Consider the following 23,224-nt stretch of genomic DNA (forward strand, 5'->3'; position numbering starts at 1 on the left):
TAACACTGAGAGTTTAGCCTTCCAACTATGAGAAAAGCCCAGTGCAGGCAGGTTTCTAAACTGACTTGGCATTGGGAGAAGAACAGGAAGCTTGTAGATGGTTGCAATGGGCAAACTGAAATTCATTTAATTTTCTATTCACCATTTTGTCCTATAAACTCAAACGCTTATTAGCACTGTAAATATGCCTTTTTACTGGCTGGCTGACAGCTCACATGTTTCCTGCGTTGTCTCCTAAAACATTTATGAGTGTTCATGAATATGCAAAATCCTCAATCTAATGCCTGCAAAAACGGCTGCAAGTACAAATGCTGTGTTAATATTTCATATCACGATGGAAGCAAATCAACAATCATAAATTTTGAACAAATATGTTGCTTCATTAATTACTAATGAGCCAGTTGCAAGGGAACTTGCAATTCGGCATTTAATCATCAAAGTGGTGTTTAAAAACAGCTTAAGTTCTGGTAGAACCATTTCTTTCACAAAGGCATTGGGCAAGGATGGGAGGGTGCTGCTAGCAATATATCGCCTTGCAGAAATAAAATTTTCTCAATGATGGATGTTCTTCTCCTTGATGTAGCTGTAAAGTCCACCTGGTAAACGCTGCAGCTCGAGCTACCTGCAAGCGACTTTTCCAAAGTTGTGGGGACCTTCAGTCCACCTTAGTCTCTGTTACCCTCTACCACCTGTGTTTTCAAAAAGGGACAACTTTTCGCGGAACATGTATGGAAAGTAGATGCAAGGCATCCATCTCTGTGGAGCATTTATCGAAGTCCTTTTTCAAAGCACTGTTCAGAAGTGGCTGTGCAGAGAACCTTCAAGGGTTACAGTCCTGGTCTCGCCCCAGTTTCTTCTTCCTTGAAAAAGAGCAAGTCTGTGGGCTTCTTGGCTTTTGGTAGTCCCAGCTGAATTAGACCCATAGACCCCATAGGTTTTTCATAAGTATTGCGTCACCAGTCAGCAATTGATTCACTTTAGTTGGACCTACCTGTTGGACTTAGGTCCCTGACTTATCTGTCCAAGGTGATTAATCAAGGTGACTCTGGATACCTTAGCTCAAAGCATGGAGCTGGCCCACTGTGTCTGGTCAAAACCCAGACTTGTTATGTTTATTTGGAACAGGGAGATGGTTTGGATAAGTAAGATTTCATCTTTATTTCCTTATTTTGGTCTTCTCACCACTTTGTTAAGTTCTTAGAAAGGTAAAAGATCAATGAGTATGGTCCATTCTTGGGTGCTTATGGATCTGTATGAATCCTTGACAGCCACTGGGTAGTTTCCAGTTAACATGAAAGGTGTTCCTGTTCATTCCCTGGTTAGCTGAGTTGGCCCTGCCATGAAATCTGGTGATATAGTGACCACAGGTATCTATGGGATACTGGGCTCTGAAGGGCCTCATGGCATCATGGCACAGTGGTCAAACTGCAGTACTGAAGCCAAAACTTTGTTCATGACTCAAATTAGGTGGTTTGAGGTTCAGTCATCCTTCTAGCCTTCCAAAGTTGGTAAACCTCCAGGTTGCTGGGAGAGCAATGTGTAGCCTGCATAATTGGATTGTAAACCACCTAGAGAGTGCTTTAAGTGCAGTGGAGTGCTTTTGTTTTTAAAGCCAATGTATGAAGGGGGGGCAGGGACGTGGTGGCACTGTGGGCTAAACCGCAGAAGCCTTTGTATGCTGCAGGGTCAGAAGACCAGCAGTCGTAAGATCGAATCCACGCGACGGAGTGAGCTCCCGTCGCTTTGTCCCAGCTCCTACCAACCTAGCAGTTCGAAAGCATGTAAATGCGAGTAGATAAATAGGTACCATCTCGGTGGGAAGGTAAAACAGCATTCCGTGTCTAGTTGTGCTGGCCACGTGACAACGGAAACTGTCTTCGGACAAACGCTGGCTCTATGGCTTGGAAACAGGGATGAGCACCGCCCCCTAGAGTCGAACATGACTGACTAAATGTCAAGGGGAACCTTTACCTTTACCTTATGAAGGGGGGAAGGGTGATGCATCTCAGGTGCATCTCTCTTGCTCCTTGATTGAACCAGGGAACTGGGAGCAACGAAGCAGAGAAGACAGTGGATGGAACAGAGGTGCTTGCCATGCAACTCCAGACATTGGCGGCGGGGTGGTGGTGGATCAATTTAACTGAATCCATTAGATTCCCAACCAAATGTTGGCACTGACCTATGTCAGGCCAAGAGCAGGCCAGGCCGAGTGTCACTCTGCTGTTTTTCTTGGATTTCTCATTTAAAACACCACCTGTTGCCTCTTTTCACTGAGATGTGGAATGCAAGATAGGGAATGATGGGGTGGTGTTTCTTTTTGTTTTTGTTTGGTTCAGCTCGTTTCCAGAAGGTGGTGCTGGGGGACTATTACTCTGCCCCATAGCAAGTACGGTTTCATATGGTGCAGAGCTGTTTTGTCCCCCACTCAGAGTTCTATGTAAACATGCACACACCCCTCCCAGTTGATCTACAGGGACATTTCTTTTTCTAACAAGATAATGACAAACAAGAAGATAATATCCCAAACCTTTTTCCCACAGACACCTTCAGAAAATTCTGTCTTAATTTCCTTAATTTGTAATTAACGCAGGTATTGAATTTTTGTACCGAATCCCAAACAACAATACCACTGAGTCTTCAGGAATGAAATCACTTTCGGAAAAGACGTTAGCAGAGGATGCCTCCTTGATCCTACCAAGCCGATCTTGTTCCAGCATAATTTGCTTTATATCTATAATTACTTTGATTGTGATTAAATTACAGTCGATCTTGGTGTTTCCCTACACAGGAGCGATTCTCTTCCTGCAATTACATGGGGAGGAAATGATGGTAACTGTACATTTCTTAGCTCAACTTATTGTGATGGTTTTGTCCCTTTTTAAACATGCATAACAGAAGGGTTTCTTCTGTTTCTTGTAGAACATTTACCCAGAACGAACGTTTCCCCCTTCCTATTATAATCTAAACATCCCTCATTCAGCATACAGAACTTTATCATGCAATCTGTAGAGGCTTGGAGGCTGAAGATCCAATTGGGAAGTCCCTGGTTCAAATGCCAGTCTTTCCTACTGTACTAACATTGAAGATGGACTACTGCAATACTGATTATTTGGGTCTGCCCTTGAAGGCAGATCAGGAACTTCAGTTAGTTTGAGTCTCAACTGAAGCCAGTTGGTCTGTACCAACTTTACTGGCTGGCATATCATCTCTGGGCTCAATCCAAATGTTTTTTTTTCAATAGCTTCAGCTACATAAATTGAGTTTATTTATATAAAATGAGTTTTATATGAATATTTTTGCATAGAGGAGTGGGCTCTGAGCAGTTCCCATTCTGAACTTGTTTCCTGTTTCTAGTTTTTAATCTTGTTTTTGATTATTTAGTGGCTGCTTGTATTGATAGCAAGTTTTGGTTGTTATTACCGTGTAATTGTCTTAGTTCAGCTTGCTTCCCACCTTGGGTAGTTCATAGAAAAACAGGTTATTTCGAAAGTGATTAACACTGTCTTGAGCATTTACCTTTGGGGTGTGTAATAGTATATCAGACTAAACCACAAGCAGTTGTCTCTGATGAACCAGGAGACGGAGTCAGGGCTAGAAAGAATCAAGGGCAAAGTCAGATTCTAGAAACACGCCACAGTCAGGAAGACCTTGTTCTTCAAGCAAATACTCAGCCCAGTTGAGGAAACCTTCACAGGTCTTGTTGCCCCAGGGAACGCGAAGGCCAGTGTGGGTGGGCAGGTCTTGTTCAATGAGAACTTCTTTACCACCGCAACATTTTTTAGTGGTAATTCTGATTCCTTAACATGTGGCAGCCACCCATTCTTCTAAGCTTGGCAGCTCAGGACTAAAGATTTCCCATTTTCTATGTTTTATGTATGAAATCTTGCTCAGAGTATGGCACATAACTAAAAGGAGACACATCCACACAGCCAATGCACAATGGGAAGACTGGATGTATTATTCTGTTGTATGGTCATTCAACAACTGTATCGTAAGATGATGCACAAAAGTTCCTGGGGAAGCTTCTGAAGACTCTTGTGATTTCATATGCCAGCAACATTTTAGCTATTCAAGGTACCTATATACACAGAGAGAGAGAGAGAGAGAGAGAGAGAGAGAGAGAGAGAGAGAGAGAGAGAGAGAGAGAGAGAGTCAACAACTGGGACTTATTAGAACAGGTCCGTTCTGAAAATGTTAGCCGTGCCTGATCTTCACAAAGGCCTATCTCTGTAGCAGAACTCTCTATTTCCCATGTCCTTTTTCACAGATGATGTTCCTCTATTTGAAGGGTAGCAGAAGGGTGGTCTTTGTTCTGAAAGTGTCCTCTCTTTGAAGCCCAAGGCTGAGTGAGCGATACAGAGCTTTAAGGAGGGAGATTAAGGGCCTTGAAGCTGCCCATCCCCAATGAACACACCTGTTCAGCAGATGGAGCTGTGGACCAGCAGGTCACCAGGTCACAAATACTCCTGTATATGTAAGACACATTACAATACTGTTTACGTTATTTAAAAAAAAACCTTTCAAATCTTGCATCTGTGACCATAAATTAGCACTTAGAAACGTATACACATTTGCCCATTCCGAAGCCACTACTATGGCTGGCATATTTTTGATTGTGGATTGCACTGCCTTTCAGCAGTCTGAGGATCTTGCCTTGAATGTGATGACTTTGCCATCTCTCCTGATTCCTTGTTCCTAACCAAAGCAGCAGATCATCTCATGGCCTGTGACTCACCCCATCCCACAGCATCTGCTTCTGGATTCTTCAGACCGCCACGGGAGCGTGACCTTTGCCTGCTCCTGGTTCCACACTTAGGGATACAGCCCCTGACCTATAGCCCATTTGTGACCATGTCTACTGTCCTTCAGATTCTCATCCATCTGCATCAGGACCGGAGGCCAGCTGTAGCCAGTCCCATTAGGTACAGATGTATCCAATGGAGGCATGAACAGTCCATGACTGGTACAAGGGATCATTGCACCACCACATTTTAAGGTCAGGCACTCCCTGCTTGGTCTATGAGCCATTCTTCCAGCTGCGGGATAGAGGGCTAACCTTCCCCCCCCCCCCAGGTATGTGAGTTATACACAGCATAACCTGCTTCACGCACATCTACTCTATAGGACTCATGCATGACTTTAATTCAATTATCTCTAATGGTTTGATTTTAATTAAATGTTCTCGTATTCCCAGTCCAGGACACAGCCCAGCAGAAAGGCTACTGCATGTGTTAGTTGCAGATGTAAGCTTGGCACCTCATATCACCTCTTAGAAGAGCAAAAATATTTTCATTCCCTAAAGCCTGTGCAAAAAGTTTGATGTCAGAACAGGGCTCTGCCGTAAATGTCAAGAGAAATGAATTGGGGTCACACAGATCACTTGTTTGAACCTGTTGATTTGTTTTAGGTTGATCAACGAGCAAACAGACCTCGGATGTGTGCGTGCGTGTGCGTGTGTGTGTGTGCTTAAAGCAGACCCAAACAGCAGCACAAACTTGTTAAAGATCTCCAGATACCATCAGAAAGGCCTCCATTTTATGGGCCTGGGTTTGAAGGCAAAAGTTTTTGATGAGGTGCATGAAAAGCAACCTCATAAATTTTTCTATAAAGTGTAAACTTTTTTAAAAAAAAAACATCTTTTTTGGTAACTCAACTTTGGCTTGTTATTATTATTATTAATCTTGTTAGGTCTGTCTCATATATTTATGTACCTGGCTTACTTTCAGCACAACCTGTAATTACAGAATATTATTTCTTTTTTTGGTACACTTTAAAGCTATGTTGCCACTAGGTTCTGACATTTTAATTTAAGCAGAAGGTGGTAGTATGCTGAGTTTTTTTTTAACCTAACATTTTCAATGCTGATAGAAAGACAAACAAATGAAATCATTCCTGCTGCTCTATTCCAGGATTAATTTTGTTGGAGATCTATTGGATAATTTTCCTTTGGATGCTAATTAGTTGCACGTAATTATATAACTAAATTATACATTAAAAACCTAAGGCAACTAGATGTACAGTAGAGCCGTTTTATTATCCTAAAATAAAGCAAGATTACTATGTACAGAAAAAAGAATATTAAATCGACAGACCAAAACTTGGTGAATTTTGAGGCATTTATTTGTTTTTGTTTTTGACTGGGTGAATTTGGAATTCATCTATTGAATACATACTAATTCAGTTGAGTTTGTAAACATAGGTATTTAAAAAAATCGATCCAACCTTCCCCACTTTTAAACACGCCTAGTTAGACTATCAGTAATATTTTGCTGCTCAGTTCTTATGCTGTGTCCCACCCCTAGAACCACCACAACCTATTATTTTCTGAACTACAGTAACCGAAATCCCTCACCAGGGACAGATGGTTTGGGAACTGTAGTCCCACAAAGTAAGCTTTCCAGGTTTTGAAACTGTAGAAACAAAATTGAGCTGTATGTGTCCCCTCCTTTCCAGATCACACACCTAGAGAGCAATCCTGACTGGCCAAGGTGGCTTAGGGCTGGCGAAGCTGGCCCTTAAACCAACTGAGGCTGGGCTGAATCAGAGCCCTTCTCTGCCCCAGGATGCTGGAAATTGCTTAGGACACTCTGGCCCTGGGTTAACATTGTGCTGATATATTGAGTCTGGACTGAGTAAGGCTTGGTGCTTCTTTCAAGTCCTCTATTATGTCTCCCATCTTCACTCTACTGAGAGCTTCTTAAAATCCTTATTGTTCTCTCTGCCCTCAATACATGGAGGGCACTCGTCTGCAGAGAAGATACCTTTGCACCCAAATTTTATGATACTTTGTTGTTTTTATTTAGTCGTTTAGTTGTATCCGACTCTTCGTGACCCCATGGACCAGAGCACGCCAGGCCCTCCTGTCTTCCACTGCCTCCCAGAGCTGGGTCAAATTCATTCTGGTAGCTTTGATGACATTGTCCAACCATCTTGTCCTCTGTCGTCCCCTTCTCCTCTTGCCTTCACACTTTCCCAACATCAAGGTCTTTTCTAGGGAGTCTTCTCTTCTCATGAGATGGCCAAAGTATTGGAGCCTCAGGTTCAGGATCTGTCCTTCCTTTGAACACTCAGGGTTGATTTCCTTCAGAATGGATAGGTTTGTTCTCCTTGCAGTCCAGGGGACTCTCAAGAGCCTCCTCCAGCACCACAATTCAAAACCATTTTTCGGTGGTCAGCCTTCTTTAAGGTCCAGCTCTCACTTCCTTGCATCACTACAGGAAAAACCATACGCTTCACCAAATCAATTCAGAATTTCTGACTTACAAGAGACCCCTTTCAGGGCTTTTTAGGTAAAAAATACACAGACATTCCTTTCTACTGGGGCAACCTGGGGACTGTGCAGTTTACCCCTGGCTTGTAGGAGGCACAGTGGGGAAAGCTGAGTCTTCAAGTGTTGAGTAACCCCACCCAGTACTCCTGCGCCTGTTTGTGTGAAGGTTTATGAGTGTGTCAGCATAAGGCAAGACAAAGATGAGAAGTGGCACCATAACATTTTTCAGCATTCCAGTAGCAGAGACAAGATATGAATCCCAGTCAGGGCTAAACTACATGTAACTTGTGATATGGATGTCTCTTTGCCTTGAAAATAGTAATATGGGATTTTAGCCCAGGGGGCAATGGAAGGATAAACCTTTTCCTTGATGCTCCCCCATCCCCTGTGCAAATCATGGTTCGGTTTGTCCCATTCCAGAGACATAAGTTCCCGCTTTTGTTATCCTTGCTGGTGAAGACAATGAATTACATTATTTGTCTCCTCTCTGCTGCAGATGGCTGGAAATTACCTGGGTAATTCACAGAGTATTCACAGTGGTACAAATATCTATCTGAAACACCCAGTATTGTGCAAATTTGCCTGGTATTGCCTACAAATCTGCCTCCTCTTCCTTCCCCCCCCCCAAAAAAACCCTGCACAATTCACTAATTGTACAACATGTGTGAATTGCCCCAAATTAAGATAACTGCTATTTTATTTAAGAAGCTAAAGCATTAGGCAAGTTGTTGGTATCTTTCTTAGGTACCAGTCAATTCTTCTGTGCTTGCTGTGCACACATGCATTTGTTTCTCAAAGGGAAAGGATGCTAGAGACATTCTGTGCAAATTACAGACACCGTGTTGAAGAAAGGAGGTTTTTGTCTCGCTCTCAGCTGGAGTCAACCTCAGAGGGCTCTAAAATTCTTCATTGAGCTGTCTCGCCTAACTTAGCGAGAATGAGAAATTCAGCAAGCCTTCTTTACGCCTCTATTCCATTCCATCCATTATAAAGGGGAGGGGGGAAGGTTGAGTCCCTTCCATCTTTCCCTTGGTCCTATTTCAGAACTTACCTGGAGCCACTGTTTGCAGAACCATAAAGATATGCAGCTATAGTTATGCATCTCTGTTGTAAGGTCTTGTTTGGCTTTAACTGAAAACAATTAGAAATGTAAACACATTGTTTCTGTGATGTATAGCCACACTATGGGTCTTCCTCTTTCATTGTCTAGAAATGAGGAAGTGAGCTTACTTTGTATCTGTCTGGGTGGAAATAATTTTAAAAATAAGCCTTGAAGACTGTCTTAAAATGGCTCAATTTAAGGCATCTACAGTGTCTTAATTGTGATCACTAGGTACATGGTAGATGTTTAACAATGCACTGGTTACAGATCTAACTATATAATGAAGGTGCCACTTCTAAGACAACATATTTTTTTTGTTAGTCAAACAGCATTGAATTAACATACTGTATAATAATTGCCTTGTTAAGTTTAAATTAAACCCTTGTTTGAGACACATAATCTGGAGTGTGACTCACTGTTCCAACTACATTTAGATTGTTGTCAGTACAATTAGGAGTTAGAAGTTAGACGTTATCCTTTAATCTAATCAATTGCTATAGCAACTGCAACATTATACAACAGATACTCACCCCCCAAAAAATGAGTTGCGCCCCATCTTCACATCACCTTTCCTTAAATCCAAACATCTGCATATTTTATGCATCTGCCAAATGTAGTAAAAACCCAGGACACCTTTTTTTGTTCTTGTTTGTTTAAATCTCATCTTAAAGCATGGCTTAACATTGCTGTGTAGTGTAATCATTCCTTGCACAGCTGGTGGTTCAAATGGGCAATTATCATCCCTTTACACTTTTCTGCACTAGCATGATATTTTTACACCAAAGAACAATTAGATATTGTCAAGAACAAGCGCAGGACTAGAAACAGCTCACACCATTTGGGCACCTGAGGCACAAATCCAAATGTAGCCCTGCCTGTAGAAGCCCAAATCTTAATCAAATTGCATTTCATTGAATCATAGAATCAAATCATAGAATAATGGCATTGGAAGGGGCCTATCACGCCTTCGAGTCTAACCCCATGCTCAAAACAGGAATCCAAATTAAAGCAGATGTGACATGCGGTTGTCCAGTTTTCTCTTAAACACCTCCAGCATCGGAGTACCTACCACCTCCTGAGCTCATTGGTTCCATTGTCGTACTGCTCTAACAGTTAAGAGGTTTTTCCAGATATTCAACCTAAATCTGGCTTCCTGTAGCTTTAGCCCATCATTATGTGTCCTGCGCTCTTGGATGATAAAGAACAGATTCTGCCCTTCCTCTGTCTGACTACTTTTCAAGTATTTGAAAAGTGCTATCATATTTCCCCTCAGTCTTCTTTTCTGAAGGCTAAACATGCCTAGTACTTTCAGTCTTTCCTCATAGAGCTTTTTTCCCCAGTCCCTTGATCTTCTTTGTTGCCCTCCTCTGAACCTGTTCATTTGTTGACATATTTGTAAAAGTGTAGTGTCCAGAAATGGACAAAGTACCCTAGATGAGATCGAACCAGTGTTGAATAGAGGAGGATTAGTACTTGACGAGATTTGGAGACTATACTGTACTGTTAATGTAGCCTATAAATAGCATTTACCTTTTTTGCTGCCACATCACACGGCTGGCTTATATTCAGTCTGTGGTCTACAGCTGTGGTTCTTAACTTTGGGTACTCAGGTGTTTTTGGACTGCAACTTCCAGAAGCCTTCACCACCAGCTGTGCTGGCTGGGGTTTCTGGGAGTTGCAGTTCGAAAACACCTGAGTAACCCAAGGTTAAGAACCACTGGTTTACAGCAATTCCAAGATCTTTCTTCTTCGTACTATTACTGAGCCAAGTATCCCCAGTCTTGTAACTGTGCATTTGGTTCCCCCCCAGCTGTAGTACTTTGCACTTATCCCTGTTGAATTTCATTCTGTCGTTTTCAGCTCAGTGTTCAAGCTCATCAATATTTTTGAATGTTGTTCCTGTCTTCCAAGGTATTAAATCTTCCACCCAATTTTATGTCATCTGCAAATCTGATAAGTATTCGCTGCACTCCCTCATTCAAGTCATTACCGTATTTTCCCATGTATAAGATGCCCCCCCTTTTCTAACCCAAAATTAAAAAAATCTAAACTTAGCTTTGAGTGTTCAGCCTCTGGGCTCAGAACACTTGGACATGAATCTGAGTACTGCCTACCGGTTCCACCTCCAATGAGGTGTGTTCCAGTTGGTTTGTACAGCATCAGCTGACATCAGTTACATAAGGCTCCTGACTGTAGGATGCTAAGCCTCGTGATTGAAGGAAGCCTGTTTACAGAGGCAAGGCATGGGCCATTTTGTTCTCTCCTCAGCTTACTTCCATGTATACGATGACCCTCAATTTTTAGTCTAAAGATTTTAGACAAAAGTATCATCTTATACACGGAAAATACGGTAATAAAAATGTTTAAGAGCACAGAGTTGAGGACTGAGCCTTGTGGCACCTCACGTGTTACCTCCTCCCAGTTTGAGAAGGAGTCATGGATAATCACTCTCTTGAGTATGATTATGTCAGCTTCTTGCTGGTAATTTGCAGAGTTCTGATGAAGGAAAAAAAACATATGCTCTTCTTCTACAAAGATATGTGTATTTACAAAAAATATGTACAAATATACAAAGCAGCAGTCCTTCGGCGTGGCAGCAATATAGAGGCAACGTGCATAGAGGATATTCTGACAGATTATGTAACTGGCTTTGCTGTTGCATAAAATTAACAATCAATTAATTTGATTACTGGCCAAAATTCTATTGCTGGCATAACTCAAATGGAGTAATTTTGAGCAGTGAATGGGTGCTGGTTACACAATGAGTGTAGACATTATTTCTTTCCTGCTGAGTTGTGTAACTGGGTTCGCAACAGGCAATATGATTACATAACTTGCAAGTCTTTTAGCAACCAGAGTTATGTCATTTATGTCATAGCAACAATAAGCCAGCTCACTCTACCTTCTCCCCAAACCTGCTTCTTCTCACCATCCTTTCTGTTTAACCCAGCAGTGCTCCACCTGTTCTTTCTGTTAAAACTCTTTTTCCTTGAGCAAGAGAATTGGCAAGCAGATTGGAAACTTGCTTCAAAGTCAAGGTTTTGCCCCAATGAATGGAGGCTGGAGCAACATGTCTAGGTGCTTTATTTGAAATATTTCTCCCTGGCTGGAGAGGTGGCAGTCAGCCATGTTCAGGGCAGTTAGCCAATCACAGCACTGGATGGGTAAGAGGGTGGAGCCAAAATTCCCCTCCCCCAAAATTAATTTGATTCAATTTTTACCCAGCTCAGAAAAGGCTTTACAAAGCATCTCCCCCCCCCCCATTTGGAGAGATCCCAAAAGTGGTGGGGGCATGGGGCTACGAGGCCGCAAGCACTTCCTCCCCTAGTTGGGGATTAATAGTGCCACCAAAAGCAATGCATTTCTGCCTTACTGATTTCAATAGAAAAGTGTGACGTGCATGCTTTAAAATTCCCGTTGCAGATTAATGGATGTAAAAAATGTACTCAAAAATGGCTAGATTCAGCTGCTAAATATACAACTGTTAGAGACCTGGAGTTCTGGACAACGTATGCTTTTGCACGTGAAGCCTGGAATCCACAATGGCTTGTAACGCCTATATTTCCATTCCCCCCCCCACACCCCCACTCTATTCTTTTCTGCACAGCCATGCCAACCTGATACATAGGGTGCATATGTGAGATGAAAAAAAATTCCATAAATAACTATTTCATTGTTCTATTAGTCTAAACTTGCACGGGAAATCTTGGCGTTCTAGCCATTAACCAATTTGTTACTGGTGTCTGTGCTATATACCGGAGCTTACAGTATCCACCACCTGGCACCATTAATAACCCCATTGACTGAATGTTTCATTATTACCATTCTTAGTGTAAAAAAGTGGCCCCAAACTTACAGGTGTAGTTTAATGAGGCACACGTTGCAGCCAGATGTCCTGCAAGGTAGATATCACATATACATCTTTGTCTGCAAATATGCCTGTAATATTCATTAAAGGTATATTCATAAGATCAGAATTGGAACTGGCTAATATTGCACCTCATTTGGAACAGATGGGGTGAGGAGAACCCTACGATGGAAAAATACATTTCATGTTCTTGCTATTTTATTTTATTTTTAAATAATTATCTGATTAAAAATGCCAAATGCCAATTTTCAGTTTTCTTTTTTTTATTTCTCACCACTGGCAAAACTGTCATTAATTTGGCAGCCACACAACGCCAGACAGTGATGACGGAATTCATAAAAATGGCAGTGTGGCAAATGAATATTAACTGAAGCACACAAGATTTAAGTACCGTCCAACCTCATTAATTTACAACAGTGGTTTTATGCAATAATCATAACATACCATAAACTGCACATTAGGTGCCTTTTATATATTATGGAAATTAATTTATGGAAAGCATTCTGCATGGGATGGGAGGAAGGGAAGGGGAAAATGCTGAATAGTGTGTCCGATGCACCCACAAGAAATCTTTGCTGAAGCCATGCAAATGAAGGACAGGAGTACACTGAAATATATAAAGATGTAACAACATTTCTAGTACAAAGTAATAAGAGATTTGGGGTGTGTGTGTGTAAATGTAGAATGGGCCTTTCATGCAATCAGCAGCTTGCATATATGAGTCATCAGAGGTGCATCCATGGTGACTGAACATGAAACTATATTTTCATGCGTATGCACATTCATGTACAAAGCACCAGATACAGCTCTCATTGGCACTGTGTGGATGAACATAAACACGGTTAACCCTCTTGCCAAAGGATGGGAATGAGCTCCATATGCAGAACTCGGAGATAACTAGTTGCAAGTAATATAGCTGTGTAATTAGTTACTTTTTCAATAACTAGTAGTGTAATGAGTAGTTACAAAGTTACTCTTTAAGAGTAATGTGTTCTAGTTATTTTCAAATATTACTTTTTTAAAGCATTTTAAGGGACTTTAGAAGCACCTGACATAGATTTTTCAGGTTTTATTATGCTATTCTCTTATCTATTCTATGTGGGAATAGAAGAATTATTTGGTTTTTGTCCCTGGTATTTTTAAAGCATTGACAAGGTGCAATATCAGAACTGGTCAGTAGAAGAAACAAGGCAGTAGAGGAAACAGGACAGTATTTCCTTGTATTTTTGTGGCCCGCAGTGACAGTTCATCATATTAGTAATGTGCAATGCAATGAACTACTTGTGTAATCACAGCAGAAAGAATGACAACCTGGCTTCCCTTTTTAAAGAGGAAAATTGCTAACTCTAGTCCTATGAAACATTAGCAATCTGAAATCACACACTCTACTAGCAGAAGCTAGTAACTCTTCAAGTTAGGAAGTTTTTCCTGATATTCAAGCCAGACTTCAGTTAAATATCAGGAAAAAAACTTCTTGACTATTAGAGCAGTACAGCAATGGAACCAATTACCTCGAGAGGTGGTGAGTGCTCCAACATGGGAGGCATTCAAGAGAAATTTAGACAACCACCTTATAGCTATCCTTTGATTTGTATTCCTGCATTGAGTGGGGGGTTGGACTTGTTGGCCTTGTAGACCCCTTCTGATTTCATTATTCTATGATTCTAAGCTAGGTGCAATATTCTGCAGTTTCATAGAAGATCTGCTACCATGCAATATAGTGCTGTACTGTACCAACAGAAGGCCTTGTGTTTTTTTTACTTTAATTATTTGAGTATTTATTTAAGGATAGGGTAGGGAATACAAAAAGTAGGGGGGAAGAGGGAAGAGGGGGGAAAAGGGTTAGGGGGATAGGAGAACACAGAGTATACCATCATCCAATCAATTCATATTACAATAACAGATAAACTTTTTGCTTTCATCTTATCATTTAATTTTAGTTTAATTCTATGTTACTCCAACACTATCTGGTAACTGCAGCCATTTATACAATACATCCCATCGTTCAGTTTCCTTTTGAATTAAACAGTCTTTCAGCCCATCTGACAGAATATCCATTTTTGTCACTTCGCATATTTTCACAATAAGATTCTCTTGTTTCAGTGTTTCTTTTTTGAGATTTTTAACATAATGCTGTTTAATTTTGGAAGATGCATAGGTCACTGAATAACTCTCTAACCCATCTATGTTACCTGGTGTCATGCCCAATAAAGACGGTTCTAAAGTTTGTGCAGCTTCATTTAAGTTTTGTTTGGCATCTAATGTCCCCTCTTTCGTCACTTTCATCACATCTTCTATTTTGCTAAGACCTTCATGTACTTGCTGAAACCCTGTTATTATTATCTTTTGCATAGTAATCTGCCATTCCTTTTCTGTTTCTTGTACTACTATTCCAAAACTTTGGGATTGAACAGACCAAGTCTCCATTTGTTGTCTTAAATTTTTGGAGGCCATCTCAGGCTTACCAATGAATGGGGTTTGTACAAATAATACTATGCCCTTAACCACAATGATCGCCCCTTATATATCCTTCAACAATTTCCACAATTTTATCAACAATCCAAACCTCTAGTTATAAACCTCCCCTTAGATCTCCCCCCAATCTTTATCCAAATATTATAATATGAAAATCAACTTTTAACCCAGCAAATTCAAAATCAAATAGACGTGGCACAATTATTTCTTCTTCAGAGTTTAGCAAGCTTCTGTTATCAGTCTCTCACACACAGTCCGGCAAACAAAACAACAATCACAGAGTCTCAAACTGTCCAATAGTTGTCCTTGAAGCCATCTTATGATCTTTCCATTAACCCCTTGATGCTCCTCAGTCCAGTCGACCACGTGAACTCCTTCTTTCTTCTCCAGAAAACAACCAGATTCTGTTATTAACAATTCACAGAGTCCAGGAAAAGGCAAAGAGAAATACGTCCCAGCCAAACTGCATTCACGAAACTCAAGTCTCTTAAATCCTGTCCGATGGCATTAGAACCATCTGGGATTCTTTTACAGAAACACAAGATTTATTTTTCCATCTCACTCTCTCGGCTTTGAAATCAGCCTGTTATATTAAGAATTCACTTGGGGAGGAAAGTTAGTTTCACTTTTGAAGCAGACTGATAAGATAGGCTTGCCGCTGCTTTTCTTCTTTAAGCCAAATATTTTCATTCTTATTTTCAGTTTAATGGGGCTGTTTCATAAATCAAAGGCTTCAGCTTACTTAGTTGTTATATATTTTAAGCTTATATTGGTTGTTCTCCTCTCCCCGATAAAGGGTTACTCACGGCTCCGTGCCAAATATGGCGCCCGCTCCTATCCGTGCTGGGTGATTTCTTCAGAGGGAAGAAGTCCGGGTTTGCATCCCTTTCTTCCAGTTTTTCCAGAGAGAGCTCTTCTCTGGAGCTACTGCCAGCACCACAACAAAGCCCCGCCTCCCAACAGAAGGCCTTGTGACCGGTCAGGTGACACAAGGTGTGCAGTGGTGCTCTACCTGCCACTATATAGTTACTAACAAAGACCTATGGTCTCTCAGTCTGCACAATCTGCACAATCTTGCCCAAACATCTGCTCACCAAACTGTTCAGTACCTATTGAAGGATGCAAAGACGTTCATTCAGTTACTTATTCTCATCAGTTTTGGGTTAATTTATTGATTTTTATTTTATTTCTGTTTATTATATGCTACCTTTCTACACGTAGGAGAATAAGGGAAGGTCATCTCTAGTACCCCAAGTGGGCCGTCGGCTCCCTCCCAGTACCTCCTAGAGAGACTGCTGGATGTCGAAACTGCCGGACTTCAGGCACCAGGATCGGTCATTCTGCCCAGAGGAAGGAGGCAGCTGGAGGGGATGAGGATGAACACCTCAAGAAGAAGGGGGTCAACTCTGCAGGCAATTGAGGGTCATAAAACTGAAGGAGATGGAGGGGGAGACTGAGGGGGCAGTCAGAGGAGACAGAAGCTCGGGATTCAAAGCAGGAGAATTCCCAGGACGGTGTGGTGAAGGAACCCTTGCCAGCCAGTCAAGTGGAGGACCTCTTCAAGTAAACCCTCCAAAAAGACCTCTCATGATTACTATTGCTAGCAAGGCACAGAAGTATGGTGAGTTGGTGTGTGTGTGTGGGTGAGTGTATGCACATGTACTACATATTTTTCTCATTTATCACAAGACATATTTTGGCCATGGATCTATGAGAGCCAGTTTGGTAGAGTGGATATAGTGATGAACTAGGGCTTAGAAGACCTGGGTTCAGGTCCTCTCTCTCAGTCATGGAAACTCACTGTGTGTGCATCAATGCTAAAGCCATTCCTTAAATATCATTATTTGTCTTGAAAACCCAGTTACAATCACTATAAGTCAGATGTTTTTGAATCACATAAACAACATTTTCTACTAGTGACAGGGGCTCCCATTGTTCCTGGGTTTGACTGTCTGTTAGGGCACTTCCTCTCTCCCTTCTGGATCTATATCAAATTTATTGAAAATGTTAAAGTCACCTATGAGAAAGCACAAATCTGTCTCCCAAACTACAAATCCTAAGTTAACAGCGTAAACACATACCCTTCAGTCAAAAAATGTTCCTGAACAACCAATTCACTGTTCTGAATGTTGCTGTCTTCAACAGCCATGAAATGTATCCCCCACACACACACAAATAAGAACATAAGAAGAGCCCTGTTGGATCAGGCCATCCACTTTATCTATGCTAAATCTTGGGAGCGCTTTAAGATTAATTCACCAGAAACTGTTGTAAGAGGACACCTAAGAGGGCATCCACACTGGCATACAGATAAGATGTATGAATCATTGATAGCGCAGTTCGGAACAGAAGAAAAAAGACTATCTACATGTATTTCTACTTAGATCAAGCCCTTCTTCTCTTTAAGAGCTGTCACACACCAGCAGTAGGGCATGCATTCTTTTTGGCATGCTCATTGTTTACCCTGTTTAGCCTTCTGCGTATTCCAGATTCCTATGATTTCAACTTCTATACTATCTGCCGCCTTCCAACGCTTCCTCTCCCTCCTTCTTACACCTTCCCCATCCTCTGCCCTGTCTCCACCCCTGCTCACTTTCCCTCCTTGGGTGTTGCCTTTGCAAAGCTTCCCCACCAGGTGGCTCTTCGACCTTCTAAAGACAGAATGAACAGGGCAATAAATAAATAAATAAATAAATAAATAAATAAATAAATAAATAAATAAATAAATAAATAAATAAATAAATAAATAAATAAATAAATAAATAAATAAATAAATAAATAAAACCAGTTCCTGGACAAGGGGAAACAACCCTGAAATGGAAGGAATTGATTTCAGTCTCCAGTAAGGTCATGTAGATCCTTAGAAGGAGCCAGCATCAATCAGCAATGCAACATGAGCAATCAGATATGTGAGTGAATCTACTCATGTACAGCCTCTTCTCCCCAGATTCTTCTCTACTCACTGGCATTGAGGAGCGGGACCTTAATGTGGAAGCAGGTCCTTTCTAATCATGCTTAGACTGGTAACCACATTGGACTGCTAGAATAATAACCCATGCATCCATCTGACATAGAAACAGGTGTTCACCTAGATGCAGATGTGTGTTCATGGCATAATACACAGCCAGGAGCTGGACAAAGGCCAGGATTTTTTTAAAATGGCATTCACCTGCATTCAGTGCTCTGCCATTTGTTCTGAACCCTTATTACTGTCTCAAGCCACGGAGATATGGAAAGAATGTAATTCCACTTTATTAAATATGTTACAAGGTACTGACTATAAATACATACACAAACCTTTATACTGTGATGATTCCATTTTTGTTAACAAAGAAAAGAAGGAAATGAACTTTCTTTGAGAGCTGGACTGGAATAAGCTGTGTCTTCATGGCGTTTAAAGAAAAGCAAGTGGAAAAGTAGTGTTTAGTTGATATGATTTCCTCCCCCCACCCCACAAAAAGGACAGAATACATGTGAAATTTATGAACCCATTTGGCATGCTACTTTGGTTTGAAGAGGTAGGGATTTACATGTGTTAAGTGCGCCTACAAATCTCCTTTACCCTTTCCTGGAAAAGGGCAACGCAACAATAATTGTGAAATTTATGTGTCAAGATGTCTGTACTGTAGATCTGTGCAAATCCAAGAGAAAACCAAATGCAGTCAACTAACTGCATCTGCATTTTCTCCTTTTATCATCATCTCTGAAATGCTTGATTATTACCAGTATCTATCTAATGGAGCAACTGCTGGCATGCAGTCAACTGTGTTTCTCTACGCTTGTTCACTTTACCTGGCAAGGGGGCTTTGAAGTTCAGAAAGCTTGTATTCCTGCACTTTACAGTTAACAAAATTTAATTATGGAGCCAGCCCATAAAGATGTAGTCCTAATGAGCAATAAGCATGTAACAGAGAGCAATAGTAATAATGTTTTACATCGGACGCCAGCTACGCTGAGGCTGGTATAAATAAATAAAATAAATAAACTTATGCAAGTCTAACAAAACAAGCAGGATGTCTTTACTGCACTGTTTTGACCATACTTTAACAATATGATCTCATGAAAAGGAAGTGCAAAGCACTTCTGTAAGCCTCATATTGTAGTTTACATATCAAGAAAAAGAAGAGAGAAAGAGTAGTTTGTCTTGTTGAAAGTAAAGCACTTAATAATGTAGCTTGTGATCTTAAATTTCGGGGAAGGCCGAATGTGAAAGAGGCAGTTAGCTAGTCTACATGTTTCAGTCTTGTCTTTTCTACATCACTACACAGATTGGTACTCCTAGGCTCACTTTCTTCCACCTTCTTCCTCTGAGGTCATATCCTACTTCTTACTCTCGACAGAGGCAGAAGTACATACCTTCTCCATAATGACTTCCAGGATACCTTCCAATCAGGGCAGCTACCTTTAGAGAATTTGATAAATAAGTTTAGCAAACTTTTCCTTCTGCATTATCCATAATTGGATTTCCTGTGGCACAAGGACAAATGCAAGTCTGTATTTCTACTTTAGTACCTTTCCCCAATTCAGTAGTCACAAGCTCAGGACTAGCTAATTGCACTCTGCCAGGATAAATCCTCAACAATCCTCCTAACGCATCTCCAAGGTCATCAACTGAATTCCAGGCTGATCTGACATTTGTATGGATGCTCTTAAACACCATGAAGAGCATGGCATTGGTATTGCAGGCTCCACCAGGGCAGCATTACTACAGCCATGATTTAAAGTCTGGACCTGTTCACAAACGGCTCTTCAAAGTCTTCTTGACATTCTGTTCCTTGCAGTGTGAGAAGGCAGCCTCTGTAAATAGTGATGATGTTTAGGTTGGTGCTAATTGCTGTTTGTTTACTCCTCTCCGTAGAGACCTCCAAGTCAACGACGTTGAACTCATGAATGATCTTTTATGATTCGATAGCACAATCTCTGAGTGTGATGAACAGCCACTGGAGGAGATTCTTGTGATCTTATCGTGCATGCCACAGATAGGCTGGGAGAGAGGATACTTGTTGTATGCACTGATTGTAATAAGAGATACTGCTCCAGCTTGACCCTACATACTGATGACTCCCATGTTTGGCTTTTCAAAGGAACGCCCTTTACCCCGCTTCCCAACTTCTATTATATTATCACATGCAGCTCCTTACTTCCATAAACAAGAAGCAATTTCCTTAGGGAAGGTGGGAAGGCAGATACATAGCATTGTCTCTAGTATATGACCATTTACAAAAGACAGAAACAGAGCATGTGATAAAAGGCAGGCAGTGTTTTGAAATAAAGGCACATTCCCAAGAGCAAACCCTTAGATATTCTTCCCAGCCAGGTAAGTTCTGAGTAATAACGCATTTTTTTTCAAACAGTGCACCAATGCAGGAGTTCAGTGGATGTCATCTTTAATGGAAGTCATCTCCCTTAATGCATATATATATAATGCACACACATATATACACACATACACTTGTTTGTTTGTTTGTTTGTGTGTTTGTTTGTTTGTTCATTATTTAGCTTGTATACTGCTTCTGCTAGTGCCAAGGCACTACTCTGTATATGGTTTACAATAGAGAAAACATCAGACAGAAATAAAAATGAAACACTAAAGACAATGAGGACAAATTAGCAAATAACAATAAAAATAGCTATAAAACAGATAGCACCAATCAATAATATACAAAACAAAAGAAGACCAAAAAAAGGGGGGCATCAGGTGATGACATAATCAGTCATCTCCTGAATATCCACAGGGAGGTGGCCAGGTGAAATTCCTCCAGAAGCTGGTTCCATAAGGTTGGAGTCACCACGAAGAAGGCCCTACCTCCTGTAGAAGACTTACGGGCCTCCCTGGAGATGGTGACCTGTAGGAGCCTCACCTGGGATGATTTAGTGGGTAGGGCAGATGACATCGAGGAAAGATGCTCCAACAAGTAACAGGGGCTCAAACTGTGGAAGGCTTTATATGTGAGTGTGAGAACCTTGATCCTGATCTGGGATGCAACGGGTAACCAGTGAAGGCGAAGTAGAAACGGATTGCTCACACCAACAACCAGTCTGGCTGCCTTATTCTGGACCCACTGAAGTCTCCAGACTGGGCCCAAGGGAAGACCCACATGGAGAGCATTGTAGTAGTCAATACAGGAGATTATCAAGGTCCTGAGGGAGCAGAGAATCATATTTGTCAGGGAATCACTCCAGCTTTCCCACCCCACCAAAGTAGTAGCTTTGGGCACAGCTTGGGCACAGATCAGGGTCAAGCTGGACTGCAATTACTTGTATGTCATGTAATCACCAGGAAACACATCACACTGGACCGCTCTGTAAGCAGTCCAAAACATTATCTGTTTCCCCACGTGATCACATCTTCTGTTATTGCTAGACTTCAAAATTTCTCAGAGAAGCCTCTTTTTCTAGCCCTTACACTTCACTAAGGATGCACATTCCACTATTGCATTAAGAAAAAAAAAGTAGCAAGATGTCATTTCATAATATGACCCTAGTTGTCAGGAGTTCCATTCCCCACTGTGTCTTGAAGGAAAACAGCCAGCCTATGTGGTCTTGGGCCAGCTGAGCACTCCCAGAAGAAGAGAATGGGAAGCCACTTCTGAATACTCTCTACCTAGAACACCCTGGAAAGGGTCACCATAAGTTGGAATGAACCTATTGGCATGTTAGTGCTGTTACTGTGACCTTGTTTGGGGGAGCCATCGCTGGGAATTTGTGTGGTGCTCCTTCTTTAGATTACTAGAGTCACATCTCATGGTCTGGCTGACAATATGATGTCAGTGTTTTGTCTCAGTCTGAAGCCATTGTAGCATATAGCTTGACTCAGGTGCTTGAGAAATCAGCTGCCCATCTTTTAATCTGTCATGTTTTGCTTCCAGGCGATCACTAAGATGATATGCCAAATGTATTTTTGAATAGGAGTTGTGAGGGCAGGGAGAATCAGGAATTGGATCACATATAAAGGGAAGGGGGAGTTAACACTTCTCCTGATATTAACAGTCCCAATGCAGATCACCAATAATCGTGTCAGAGTAGCTGTTACTCTAATAATGGGTGTCCACAAAGGGAAAGAGAATGGCACTCCTCAGAATCATGCCTTTACTTATTTTAATGTACAGATGCTGTAGCAATGCACTCCATGTTGTCTAATTAGGGCAACATAATACAATGCAGTTTCTCCTCCCACCAGCAAACATTCCTGCGTATACTCTTGCTCTTAGTCACCTCGGATTTTCATCAGCTTAATTCAGGTAGAAAAAAGTCTTAGGCCAACATCCTTGGATTTGCTGCAGGTGTAACCTTTATGAAATATTGGTTCAGTCCAAAGGAGTGGGACCAAGAAAGAATGAGGCTATGAGTAAAGAGCAGGAGAACTGAAAGAGGTTGGAGCTGCTATTGTCACAGACTGCTAACGCCCTTGCCAACTTTGTATAGGGTTTTGAAGATTCTGCACATGGAGCTGATTCTTTTATGTTATGGATACTCAGTTCAGCTGAGGCATTCAAAGGACACTTGAACTTTGCAGTTCTACAAGCAACTTCTTTATTGGCCTAGAAATTGGGTGCACAAATTGTAGCATTTTGATGTTATAATTGCTCACATTGTCTCTTATATAACTGTGAATAAGAAGAGACTCATTTGTTTGCAAGGCTCACCAATAGAACTTAAAAGTGCTCCACAGAACTTAAAAGTGTTGCCCAGGTAGACTGGAACTCAATGGTTTTCATCATTTTGCAGGGAATACACCACACACTGTTCGTCACTGGGTGCACAATGTAAGTCCTGCAAAATGGTAAAAGCTACCTGTGCGATTGCAATTGCATCCAGTAAATCCAGCAAGCTAATGGCCATCATTCTGTTGTTATTGTGAAACAATTAGAAGTCAAAAATTCTTGCCAATAGACTACACATCATCTAAGATATATATACCAGCAATTGCTGATCTACCTTCTCTACACCCTTGATTTGTGAAACATTTTATTTTAATAGTAGCCAGCCTCTGAGAGGGTCATCAGCAGGATACCTAGGGACAGTCAATATCCTATTGTCTTCCTTCGGCATGTGATATTCAGATATATATCAGTGTACAAGTGTTATATAGTTAGCATTGCTAATAGATACTGACAATGTGTATACAAATCTACTGGAAAGGCATATAATCCAGTGGTCATCAACTCATCATGTGGCTAGTCAAATTCCCAAAGATAATTATGCCTCTTCTTCCTCCTTCTCCAAAGAATATATTCCCAATCAGCATCGTTGGGTTGCCTTCCCTGAATCCCACCCATCTTGTCTCCCCGTGTCATGAACACATTCTATTTAGCAAGTTCAAGAATTCCTCTAGAACAGTGGTTCTTAACCTTTGTTACTCGGATGCTTTTGAACTGCAACTCCCAGAAACCCCAGTCAGGACAGCTGGTGGTGAAGGCTTCTGGGAGTTGCAGACCAAAACTCCTGAGTAACCCAAGGTTAAGAACCAGTGCTCTAGAACAGACATTCTCGGGGCAAGGAGGGGGGG

Source organism: Pogona vitticeps, chromosome 2 (assembly GCF_051106095.1).
Source record: "Pogona vitticeps strain Pit_001003342236 chromosome 2, PviZW2.1, whole genome shotgun sequence".
Lineage (NCBI taxonomy): Eukaryota > Metazoa > Chordata > Lepidosauria > Squamata > Agamidae > Pogona > Pogona vitticeps.